Source organism: Psammomys obesus, unplaced genomic scaffold (genome assembly GCF_907164565.1).
Source record: "Psammomys obesus unplaced genomic scaffold, mPsaObe1.curated_primary_1811, whole genome shotgun sequence".
NCBI lineage: Eukaryota > Metazoa > Chordata > Mammalia > Rodentia > Muridae > Psammomys > Psammomys obesus.
This window is the reverse complement of record NW_026596073.1, coordinates 40513497-40527604: the sequence shown is the minus strand read 5'-3', so window position 1 is coordinate 40527604 and position 14108 is coordinate 40513497.

Here is a 14108-nt window from a genome sequence, read left to right as displayed (position 1 = left end):
AATGAGAAGAGTGCAAATTAGAGTGTAAAATGTTATAATTACATTATATTATAAATGTAACCAAAATATTAAAAAAAAAGAACATTATTTTCAATCAAGGATCAAAGTACCTAGAAATGGTCTAATTATATCCATGCAAATGTTATCTAAATACAAATAAAAGTCATTAGTGTTACATATAGAGAAATAAATAGGTGCACAGAAATAGGTACTTTTAATATGTGGAGGTAATGCTTAATACTGTGTTAGTTGTACCATTTCAAAGGTAGTTTAGTTCTAAAGAAAAAATAATTATTAAAAATCTTAAAGTATAAAAATACAAATCTATGAAAAAAATCCATGGAAAGTAGGATAGGGCTTTCCTAATTGTAGGCAATGTTTATATTTATTCATGGAAAGGGGAACATGAGATAGTTACTATTTGATTACTATACATTTTGTTAAAGTCAGTACCAGTTATCTTTTTAAAATATTTTTTGGTTGGGGGGCAAGATGGCGGCGCCGGGAGGACTCTCATTCTGAGGAGCAGCACAGCAGGATTGGCACAGTGATCAGCAATCAGAACTCGCGGCCATAAAACACAAGTGGTTGTGTTTCTCAGGTGAGAGGATACCCCATGGTGGGGGATTCAATCAGCGTTAACTCACCCGGCTAAACCGCGGAAGAGATCCTGATTCCTCCAGGCTATTGGTCGTCAGCCCAGAGCTACACACCAGCGTGATCTGGTCAGGGTCCCAGACTGAACTGTGGGCCCACAACACCATAGACTGGATTTCCCAGTCAAGAGATAACCCCACGGAGCAGGAAACAATTGGGACCGACCCCAGGTTACCCAGACATCCCCTGGAAAAGACTCAGGTTCCGCCGGTGCCCCAGGAGCCAGCGCGGACCCAGAGCCGGGAACCCAGGCTCCTGCACGGAGCCCAGTCTGTGCGCGTGATTCGCCGCCTCAGATAGAACTGTGGGCACCAGGGCACCAGGGCACCAGACTGCGTGTCTCTGGCAGGAGGAAACCCCCAGCGGAGGGGGTCAGCAGCTCTAACGCTTAGGACACCCAGCACCAAAACACTTCCTGGACTCACACAGTCTAGTGCAGCCAGGAGCACTGCGCTCTGCCACCATTGTTGCGTTCCCCTGGGGCACTGGGACACACAGCTGCATCCTCAGACCTGCAGGAGCCAAAGAGCCATTACAGCAGCCCTCAGATACTGTGCCAGGGATCGGCCAGTTGTCCCTGGCTAGACTGCCAAAACTGTGGGAATCCCTGATCCTTCAGGGGGGCTGCACCCACAGCGTCTGGACCAGAGCGGTGCCGGCAGCTGCCATCCCAGACAGAGACACACAGCTTCTGGTCCAGAGTGAGGCACCCAGCCTCCAGACCAGAGCAGTGCCCCCAGGCGCCAACTCAACCTAGGTGCACATTCTCCAGGTCCAGAACAGAGCAATCAGCCTTTGGCCCAGAGACTTGCTGAGTGCACCTCCCACTTTCCCGGACAGAACTGTGCGCCCCAGGATAACAGACTGAGATTCCCTGTTGGGAGAAAACCCAACAGCTAGGGAATCAGCAGTTTCTTCAAGAGGACTGTACATGGAAATTTAGTGAGCAGCAGCACACTAAATTTATAACAAGAAACCCAGCAGTGGGGCAGCTGTCTTGAGAAATTCTATGGGTAAGAGGAGATCCCCCCCTGCCTAACATAGACCACAGCTACTACTCAGGGCTATAAACCTGAGGTGAGCAGTGGCAACTTCGGAGAAACACTGGCCATACAGTGACCATAACCAAAAAGCAGAGAAGGACTCCTTCAGGAAAAACCATCTTCCGGCCAAGGGGATACTCCCTACCTCAGGACTCCAGGAAGCACAGAAACTAACAGCCAACACCTAAATCAGCCCAATGGGTAGAGGTCAGCGTAAAGGCTCAACCAACAAAAGACAGAGCAATATGGCATCTCCAGAACCCAGCCATCCAGGGGCGAACAGCCCTGAACAATGCAGCATAATAGAAAATCAAGAAGATGACCTTACATCTATGTTGATGAAGAGAATAATAGAGGAAACAGATAAAATACATGAGAATTAGAGGAAGATAAAACCAAACAGATCATGGCTATCCGTAAAGAAATGGAGGAAGATAAAGACAAGCAGATTAGGGCCATCCGTGAAGAAATACGGGAAGATGCAGCCAAACAGCTTGTGGCCTTCAGAGAAGAAATAATTAAATCACTGAAAGAAATCAAAGAGACAGAGTTGAAGGAACTAAAAGAAAAAGAGGAAAATACAAACAGACAGGTGAAGGAAGGAAACAAAACAACTCAAGACCTGAAGATAGAACTAGAAAAATTAAAGAAAACACAAATGGAGGAAATAATGGAGAGGAAAAATTTAGGGAAGAAAACAGGAACTACAGAGGTAAGCATAACCAACAGAATACAAGAAATGGAAGAAAGAATCTCAGGTGTAGAAGATACAATGGAAGAAATCGATGTATCTGTCAAAGAAAATGTTAAATCCAAAAAATTCCTGACACAGACCGTCCAAGAAATCCAAGACAATATGAAAAGCCAAAACCTAAGAATAATAGGAATAGAGGAAAAAGAAGACTCCCTTCTCCAAGGCCCAGAAAATATTTTCAACAAAATCATTGAAGAAAATTTCCCCAAGTTAAAGGAGAAGCCAATAAGGATACATGAGGCCTACAGAACACCCAACAAATTTGACCAGAAAAGAAAATCCTCCTGCCACATAATAATCAAAACAGTAAGTATACAGAACAAAGAAAAAATACTAAAAGCTGCAAGGGAAAAAGGCCAAGTAACATATAATGGCAAACCCATTAGAATCACACTTGACTTTTCAACAGAAACTATGAAAGCCAGAAGGGCTTGGACAGATATCATGCAGACCCTAAGAGAACACAGATGTCAACCCAGGCTACTATACCCTGCAAAACTCTCAGTCCTCATAGACAGAGAAAACAAGATATTCAATGACAAAAACAAATTTCAACAATACCTACACAGAAATCCAGCATTACAGAAGATACTGGAAGGGAAAATACAACCCAAGAAAATTAGCTTCTGTCAAGAAAACACAGGAAATAATTAACCTTACTACAGCAAAACAAAAAGCAACCAAGCACACAACCTTATGAACACAGCCAACTTCAAAATCAAAGGATCTAACAGCCACTGGTCATTAATTTCTGTCAACATCAATGGACTCAACTCTCCAGTAAAAAGACACAGATTAACAGAATGGATATGTAAACAAAACCCAGCAATCTGTTGCATACAAGAAACACACCTAAGACACAAAGATAGACATTCCCTGAGGGTAAAAGGTTGGAAGACGACTTTCCAAGCAAATGGACCCAAGAAACAAGCATGAGTAGCCATTCTAATATCTGATAAAATAGACTTTCAACTAAAATTAATAAAAAGAGATGAGGAAGGACACATCATACTCATCAAGGGAAAATTCCACCAGGAAGACATCACAATCCTGAACATCTATGCCCCAAATACAAGAGCATCCATATTTCTAAAAGAAACATTGATAAAATTTAAACCACATATAGATCCCCACACATTAATAGTGGGAGACTTCAACACCCCACTCTCAACAAAGGACAGGTCAACAAAACAGAAATTAAACAAAGAAACAGTGTCTCTGACAGAGGTCATGAATCAAATGGACCTCACAGACATCTACAGAACTTTACACCCAAACACAAAAGAATTTACCTTCTTCTCAGCACCTCATGGAACCTTCTCCAAAATAGACCATATAGTTGGTCACAAAGCAAGCCTTAACAGATACAAGAAGACTGAAATAATCCCTTGTATCCTGTCTGATCACCATGGAATAAAGCTGGACTTCAACAACAACAGAAATAGCAAAAAGCCTACACACACATGGAAACTGAACAACTTGTTACTAAATGATAGCTGAGTCAGGGAAGAAATAAAGAAAGAAATTAAAGACTTTCTAGAAATCAATGAAAATGAAGATAAAACATACCCTAACTTGTGGGACACAATGAAAGCAGTGCTTAGAGGAAAGTTCATAGCACTAAGTGCCTTCAAGAAGATATTTGAGACAGCTCATTCAAGCAACTTAATGGCCCACTTAAAACCCCTAGAAAAAGAAGAAGCAGACACACCAAAAAGGAGTAGACGGCTGGAAATAATCAAACTCAGGGCTGAAATCAATCAATTAGAAACAAATAAAACAATTCAAAGAATCAATGAAACCAAGAGCTGGTTCTTTGAGAAAATCAACAAGATCGACAAACCCTTAGCCAAGCTAACTAAAAGGCAAAGAGACACCACCCAAATCAACAAAATCAGAAATGAAAAAGGGGACATAACTACAGACACTGAGGAAATCCAAACAATCATTAGGACTTACTTCAAAAGTCTATATGCCACAAAATTTGAAAATCTAAATGAAATGGACAATTTTCTTGATCGATTTGACTCACCAAAGCTGAATCAGGATGAGGTAAATCAATTAAATAGTCCTATATCCCCCAAAGAAATAGAAGCAGTCATCAAAAGTCTCCCATCCAAAAAAAGCCCAGGACCAGATGGCTTCAGCGCAGAATTCTACCAGACCTTCAAAGAAGAGCTAACTCCAATTCTCTTCAAATTATTCCACAAAATAGAAACAGAAGGAACACTACCAAACTCATTCTATGAAGCCACAATCACCTTGGTACCTAAACCTCACAAAGACTCAACAAAGAAAGAGAATTTCAGGCCAATCTTCCTTATGAACATTGATGCAAAAATACTTAACAAAATACTTGCAAACCGGATCCAAGAACACATCAAAGATATTATCCACTATGACCAAGTAGGCTTCATCTCAGGTATGCAGGGGTGGTTCAATATACGGAAATCCATAATGTGATCCACCATATTAACAAACTGAAAGAAAAAAAAAACACATGATAATCTCCCTAGATGCTGAAAAAGCATTTGACAAAATCCAACATCCCTTCATGTTTAAAGTACTGGAGAGATCAGGGATACAAGGCACATATCTAAACATAGTAAAGGCGATATACACCAAGCCTATAGCCAACATCAAACTGAACGGAGAGAAACTTAAAGCAATCCCACTGAAATCAGGGACAAGACAAGGCTGCCCACTCTCGCCATATCTCTTCAACCTAGTGCTGGAAGTCCTTGCTAGAGCAATAAGACAGTCGAAGGAGATCAAGGGGATACAGATGGGAAAGGAAGAAGTCAAATTATCACTATTTGCAGATGATATGATAGTATATATGAGTGACCCCAAAAACTCTACCAGGGAACTCCTACAGCTGATAAACACCTTCAGCAAAGTGGCCGGATACAAAATTAACTCAAAAAAATCAGTAGCACTCCTGTATACAAAAGACAAAAGGGCTGAGAAAGAAATTAGAGAAACAACACCATTCACAATAGCCACAAATGACATAAAGTACCTTGGTGTAACCCTAACCAAGCAAGTCAAAGACTTGTATGAAAAAAATTTCACGTCTCTGAAGAAAGAATTAGAGGAAGATATGAGAAAATGGAAAGATCTCCCATGCTCATGGCTTGGCAGGATTAACATAGTAAAAATGGCCATCTTACCAAAAGCAATCTACAGATTTAATGCAATTTCCATCAAATTGCCAACACAATTCTTTACAGACCTGGAAAGAAAAATTCTCAACTTCGTACGGAATAACGAGCAACCGAGAATTGCTAAAACAATCCTCTACAATAAAAGATCTTCTGGAGGTATCTCCATCCCTGATCTCAAGCTGTACTATAGAGCAACAGTTAGAAAAACTGCATGGTACTGGCATAGGAACAGAATGGTGGATCAATGGAATCGAACAGAAGACCCAGAAATAAACCCACACACTTACGGACACCTGATTTTTGACAAAGATGCCAAAACCATTCAATGGAAAAAAGATAGCATCTTCAACAAATGGTGCTGGTCCAAATGGATGTCTACATGTAGAAAAATGAAAATAGATCCATACTTATCACCCTGCACAAAACTGAAGTCCAAGTGGATCAAAGACCTCAACATAAAACCAGACACATTAAATCGGCTAGAAAAAAAAGTGGGGAATACCCTAGAACTCATTGGTACAGGAGAAAACTTCCTGAACAGAACACCAACAGCACAGGCTCTAAGAGCAACAATCAATAAATGGGACCTCATGAAATTGAAAAGCTTCTGTAAAGCAAAGGACACCATCATCAAAACAAAGAGACTGCCTACAGATTGGGAAAGAATCATCACCAACCCTTTATCTGACAGAGGACTCATATCCAATATATATAAAGAACTAAACAAGCTGAAAAGCAACAAACCAAGTAATCCACTTAAAAAATGGGGAACAGAGCTAAACAGAGAATTCTCTGTAGAGGAATATCAAATGGCAGAGAAGCACTTAAAGAAATGCTCAACCTCATTAGCCATTAGGGAAATGCAAATCAAAACAACCCTGAGATTTCACCTTACACCCATCAGAATGGCCAAGATGAAAAACTCAAGGGACAGCACATGCTGGAGAGGTTGTGGAGAAAGGGGAACCCTTCTCCACTGCTAGTGGGAATGTAAACTGGTACAACCACTCTGGAAATCAATCTGGCGCTTTCTCAGACAACTAGGAATAGCGCTTCCTCAAGATCCAGCCATACCACTCCTAGGCATATACCCAAAAGAGGCGCAAGTACACAACAAGGACATTTGTTCAACCATGTTTGTAGCAGCTTTATTTGTAATAGCCAGAAGCTGGAAACAACCCAGATGCCCCTCAACTGAAGAATGGATGCAGAAACTGTGGTACATCTATACAATGGAGTATTACTCAGCAATGAAAAATAAGGAAATCATGAAATTTGCAGGTAAATGGTGGGACCTGGAAAGGATCATCCTGAGTGAGTTGTCCCAGAAGCAAAAAGACATGCATGGTATATACTCACTCATATAAACATACAATATAGAATAAACCCACTAAAAGCTGTAGATCTAAACAAACTAAGCAAAAGAGAGGACGCTAACTAAAATGTTCAATCCCCATCCTGAAAGGCAAAGAGGATGGACATCAGAAGAAAAAGAAAATAGGAAACAACCTCGGAACCTGCTATAGAGGGCCTCTGAAAGCCAGAGGAAAACAGGAAACAACCTTGAAACCTGCCACAGAGGGCCTCTGAAAGCTTCTGCAGTATAGACTGTCAAAGCAGATGCTGAGCCTGATGGCCAACTGATGGGCAGAGTGAATGGAATTTTATGTAAGAAGTGGGAAATAGTAAGAGCTGGAGGGGACAGGAACTCCAAAAGGAGAGCAACAGAACAACATAATTTGAACACAGGGAACTTCCCAGAAAATCATACTCCAACCAAGGACTATTCGTGGAGATGACCTGGAACCCCTGCACAGGTGTAGCCCATGGCAGTTTAGTGTCCAAGTGGTTTACATAGTAATGGGAAGAGGGACTGCCTCTGACATAATCTGATTGGCCTGCTCGTTGATCACTTTCCCCTGAGGGGGGAGCATCCTTACCAGGCCACAGTAGAGGACAATGCAGCCACTTTTGATGAGAACTGATAGACTAAGATCAGAAAGAAGAGGAGAACCTCCCCTATCAGTGGACTTGGGGAGTGACATGCATGCAGAAAGGGGAGGGTGGGTGGGATCGGGAGGGGAGGAGGGAGGGGCTTATGGGGGGATACAAAATGAATAAAGTGTAATTAATAAAAAATTTTAAAAAAATTTCATTTTAATTTTATTAATTACACTTTATTCACTTTGTATCCTCCTGTAAACCCCTCCATCCTCCCCTCCCAATCCCATCTTCTCTCCCCCTTCTCCACACATGCCCCTCCCCAAGTCCACTGATAAGGAAGGTCTTCCTCTCCTTCCTTCTGATCCTAGTCTATCAGAGCTCATTAGGAGTGGCTGCATTGTCTTCCTCTGTGGCCTGGTAAGGCTGCTTTCCCATCAGGGTGAGGTGAACAAAGAGCAAGCCAATCAGTTCATGTCAGAGGCAGTCCCTGTTCCCATTACTGTGGAACCCACTTGAATACTGAACTGTCATGGACTACATCGGTGCAGGGGTTCTAGTTTATCTACATGCATTGTACTTGGTTGGAATATGAGTCCCAGGAAAGACCCCTGTGCTCAGATTTTTTGGTTCTGTTGCTCTCCTTCTGGAGCCCCTGTCCTCTTCAGATCTTACTATTTCCCACTTCTTTCATAGGATTCCATGCACTCTGCCCAACAGTTGGCCGTATATCTCAGCATCTACTTTGATATTCTGCAGTGCAAAACGATTCTGATATTTCACCTTACACCCATCAGAATGGCCAAGATCAAAAACTCAATTGACAACTCATGCTGGAGAGGTTGTGGAGAAAGGGGAACCCTCCTCCACTGCTGATGGGAATGTAAACTTTTACAACCACTTTGGAAATCAATCTGGCAATTTCTCAGACAACTAGGAGTAGTGCTCCTCAAGATCCAGCTATACCACTCCTAGGCATATATCCAAAAGAGGCTCAAGTACACAACAAGGACATTTGTTCAACCATGTTCGTAGCAGCTTTATTTGTAATATCCAGAAACTAGAATAAACCCAGATGTCCATCTACAGAGGAGTGGATACAGAAATTGTGGTACTTTTACACAATGGAACACTACTCAGCAACTAAAAACAAAGAAATCATGAAATTGGCAGGTAAATGGTGGGAACTGGAAAAGTCATCGTGAGTGAGCTACCCAAGAAGCAGGGTATATACTCACTCATATAGACATATAACATAAGATAAACCTGTTAAAATCTGTACACTTAAAGAAACTAATAAAGAGGGAGGACTCTGGCTAAAATGCTCAATCCCCATCCTGAAAGGCAAAGAGGATGGACATCAGAAGAAGAAGAAAACAGGAAACAAGTTAGGTGCTTTCCACAGAGGGCCTCTGAAAGGCTCTGCCCTGCAGACTATCAAATCAGTTAACTTAAATGTTGAATAAATACGTTTTATTCACCTTTTCAAATGTGATGCAGGTTCTGAGAGAACCTGTTTTTATATTCTTCTCTTCTTTTTCTGATCAGCATGCTAGGCTCACAGTCCAGCTCCTTGAGATAACCCAGTGGTATTGGGTGTGTTTGTGTGTGCAGGCACAGGGTAATGAGTTAATTATAATTCAGGATAAATATTTTTATAAAGCAGAGATTATGATTAGCTCTTCCTTGGGAAGTTAAAGAATGCTTCATTGAAAAGTGATAATGTTTTTCCAATGCCAGAATTCAAATCAATAGCAGTCACTGTATGTTATGTTAACATTCTACAGCTCTTTCTAACTCAGATTTAGATACAGCAATTAGAAAATCCCCACAGGAGCCGGAAAAGATGGTTCAGCTGTTAATTGCATGTCTGCTGTAGCAGAAGACTTAGGTTTGTTTTCTAGAACCCATAGTACATGGCTCTCAGCTCCATGAGGGCAGCTCCTTGAGTCATGCATGACATTGTCTTCTGGCTACCAGAGACACTGCACCCACAAATACATTTGCCCACACATATACATATAAGTAAAAATAATTAAGAATTTAAATGAGCAAACTTTTCACAGATTCAAGTAAGAAAATAAAGGTATATTGAAAGTCCAATATCTTATCAGAAATGTCATACACTGTGCATAGTGGGTCCAGAATCACACACTGGGAGGGGGGAGGGAGTCCTTACCTTTTCCTCTGTAGCTATACAAAACATCATTGTAATATATTAACCTGAGAGCTAAGATCATTTGTGTAACAGTCAACTTAGTAGAAGTATGTAGTAGAAGTGATTAGGAAATACAGATCATAAACGCGAAACGATGTGTGGACCTAAAGAATGTTAACACACAGTTGTTATTTCATTTCCACTTAGCAGGGCATTTTTTAGACTAGTAGATCATGATTTTTTTTTTTTTTTTTTGGTAGAAGGTGCACTTGTATTGAGTACAATGTCAGAAAATCATTATCCTTGCAGCTGGAAATTCACTTGACTTGGAGTGTGTCCAGAGGAAATGCTACAGTGACTAATAGCCCAGGCATTTTCACACAAATGTGATGAAGTAGTATAGCAAAAAATATTTTACATTATGATAAAGAATAATAGAAATTTTGTAAAAAGCAGTAGGCAAAGTAATCTAAGTAATAGAGCTTTGGATTTTGTTCCAAGTCTTTGAAGTAAAGAAAAGTGATCTCTGTCATTTGCCCTTCAGTAGAAAATGAACAAACTTTGAAGCAAATCTACTTTATATTGAAACTAATGTAGGTTAAGAATAATCACATGAAGAAGTTGCTATTTTAGCAACAGCAAAAATTAACTGATTGTAACACTTAGAGACATAATTTCCAAATTTACCACTCCAAACTTGGGACTTCAAAAGACAAAACTTTACACTATAAAATTCCAAAAATGATTAACAAAAGAGATTATCAATTTGATAGTTAGTAAGTGTTGACACTGAAAGGGGTTCAAAGGTGATCAACAGAGGAGGTTATCAATATGAACGGTGGTAAGGGGTGCCCGTAAGAGGAGTTCCAGGAGGGGGGAGGTGGAAAGAAGATGTACTTTTATCTCATTCAAAAACATACTATAAACATAAACAAAATAAGTGAAAGAAACAAGTTCACGATATGAATTCTGAAATAAAACTGTAACAACCCAAGTTCCTATGGGGAATCAATAAAAAAGTGTCAGAAGAATAGCAAATGGAAGTCGGGAGGATGATTGCATTTGAGTTACAGTGAGATGAATTTATCTCATTGGGAAGTACACACACTTAGACTGAGTGAAAACATTTTGAAGGATCATTGTAAGGGCGTACCTCCATGCACAGGAGACTACTGTGTGAGTCTCACTGAAGTAGCTTGGGAAGAGCAGTTATCTTTCTCAAAGCAAGAATATAGTTAATAATCATTAAAAATGCATATGCTCAATGTCAGTGTTGCTTAAAATCTACCCCTGTAACAAATGGTTTCACACATCAAATGAAGCACTTTGCCAGTTGCAAGTTGTTAGCATTGTTTGCTTTTGGAATTCACTGTGCTGCACATTTTCTCACCAGTTCCAGGACAATAATGTGACATGGTCACATTATTGAATCTAAATGGTGCACAATTATTAAAACATTGAAATGTCTTTGATAATGGAAGGTATATTATTTTTTTACCTCTGTACCTATGAAAGGTCCAAACTTAAAAACAAAACAAAACAAAACTCATCTTAGGAACTGAATTTTCTCCATGTAATTTAGAAAAGCACAAATATAAAATTCTACGTACAATCATAGGGATATACATTTATGTAATTACCAGCCTATAATGACTCTCATAGCTGTCAGACTATGACTATTGTTAGTAAATTTAAGAGTTATTGTCTTCAAAACGGGGCACGTGATTACTACTTACTTTTCTACATACATGGCCTACGAACTGTCCTTTACTTCTTAGTGGCCTACCTGTCCAACTAGGCAATTGGACAGCTGCTCCAGTGCTTAATAGCACAGGCTACTCTTCCAGAAGACCTAGGTTGATTCCAAGCACTCAGATGGTAGTTCACAACTGTCTGCATCTCCAACTCCAAGGAATCTGACATCCTCTTCTGGTGTACGAAGGACCTTTTGCATACATATTTCACATATATATATGCAAAATTCTGAGATACATAAAAATAAAATAAAGCCAAATAAAATGAAAATAGTAAATAATTGAAATGAAAAATATTGAATAAAGTAATTGAAAATAAATATACTTTTACACCAAAAAGCCTATTTTCTTCGAAACAGAAATTGTATCTTGTGATATAAAATGTACACAAGGACAATTCTTTTTTTAAAAATATTTTTATTTTCTAATTAAATTTTTATTTTTTATATTACTTACAGTTTATTCAGTTTGTATCTCAGCCATAGCACCCTCTCTCATTCCTTCTCAATCCCACCCTCCCTCCCTGATCTCCTCCCATCCCTCTCTCCCAGTCCACTGCTAGGAGAGGTCCTCCTACCCTTCCATCTAATCCTAGCTTATCAGGTCTCCTCAGGACTGGCTTCATTGTCCTCCTCTGTGGCCTGGCAGGGCTGCTCATCCCTTGGATGGGAGAGGTCAAAGAGCCTGCTACTGAGTTCATGTCAGAGACAGCTCCTGTCCCCCTTACTAGGCAAACCCACTTGGACTTGGACTGAGCTACCATGGGCTACATCCAAGCAGCGGTTCTAGGTTTTATATATATATATATATATGGTCCTTGGTTGGAGATACAGTCCCATAAAAGACCACTATGCCCAGATATATTTGGTCATTGTGGAGCTCCTGTCCTCTCTAGGTCATACTAACTCCCCCTTATTTCATATGATTCCCTGTACTCTGCTGAAGGTTTGGTTATGAGTCTCAGCATCTGCTTTGATACACTGCTAGGTATCATCTTTCAGAGGCCCTCTGTGGTAGGCTCCTTCCCTGTTACTTGTTTACTCCTACATCCAATCTCCATTCCCTTTGTCTTTCTAAGTGAGGGATTGATTATCTTACCCAGGGCTCTCTTTCTTGTTTTTTTTTTTTTTAATTTTAATTTTTTCTTATCAGTTACATTTTATTAACTCTGTATCCCAGCCTTGTCCCGATCCCTCATTCCCTCCCAGTCCCTCCCTCACTCCCTCATCTCCACCGTGCCCCTTTCCAAGTCCACTGATAGGGGGGACCTCCTCCCCATTCATCTGATCATGTTTTATCAGGTATCTTCAGGACTGGCTGCAAAGTCCTCCTCTGTGGCCTAACAGGACTGCTGCTCCCTTGAGGGGTGGGGAGGTCAAAGAGCCAGTCATTGAGTTCCTGTTGGAAATAGTCCTTGTTCCCCTCACTATGGGAAACCAATTGGTTACTGAGCTACCACAGGCTACATCTGAGCAGAGGTTCTAGGTTATATCCATACATGATCCTTGGCTGAATGTCAGTCTCAGAAAAGACCCTGTGCCCAGATATATTTGGTCCTTGTGGAGCTCCTATCCTTTCCCCATCAGACTAACTCCCCTTCTTTCATATGATTCCCTGTACTCTGCCAAAGGTTTGGTCATGAGTCTTTGCTTTGAAAACACTGCTAGTTAGAGCCTTTCAGATGCGGTCAGTAGACTCCTGTCATACGTTCAATGCACATCTCATCTGTCTTTCTAAACGAGGATTGATCATCTTACCCCATGTCCGCTCTCTTGATTATCTTTTTTAGGTGTACAGATTTCATTATGTTTGTCATATCTTATAGGTCTATATAAGTGAGTATATACCGTGTTTGTCTCTCTCCTTCTGGGATATTTCACTCAGGATGATCTTTTCTAGATCTGCCATTTGCCTGTCAATTTCATGATTTTAAAAGAGAGCAAAACAAACTTTATTTTATGGAGTTCCTAGAACATTCTGCATAATGTTTGAATTCAACAGAAAAATGTTTGTTAAAGCCCGTATTCGTGTGCATCAGATGTTTTTGTAAAATAATCAAAAAAGTGAGATTAATTCAGAATATTTTGACATGCTCAAAGTTGACTGTTAACTGGCCTGAGTGGGCTTCAAACTCTGTTCTGATGCTGTTTTACATCATTTATTTCTGCAGGCAAGGCTGTGGTCATTTCTTAAGCATCTCTAAGCAGGGTACTGGATATACACTATGCTAAAGAGCACCTAAGAACACTTGGCTTGTGGAATTAGTGACAGATAGCCTTAGCCAATTACCCCTCTGCTTAAGATCAGGAAAAGATCAAGATAAGGTAATGACTACGTGTATTTCACAGGAATTATTATTCATGAGTCTCATTCTTATAAACTTGCTTCTCTCACATTGTCAACAGACAATCAAAACTTCTCTTCAAAGTGGAGCTAATTTTGATTACTTCCTTTTCATTTCTTTGCCACTGAAGAAGAAATCTATATAAATCCATACCCATCAAAAATACATGCGTAATTTAAAAGATACAATTAAACAAATTAAATTTTATTGTGTACTATGGAAAAGAAATGAACAAATATTCTCTCATTAGTATCCAAGCATGGCTGAGATTTATAAGTAGTCACTGAAGA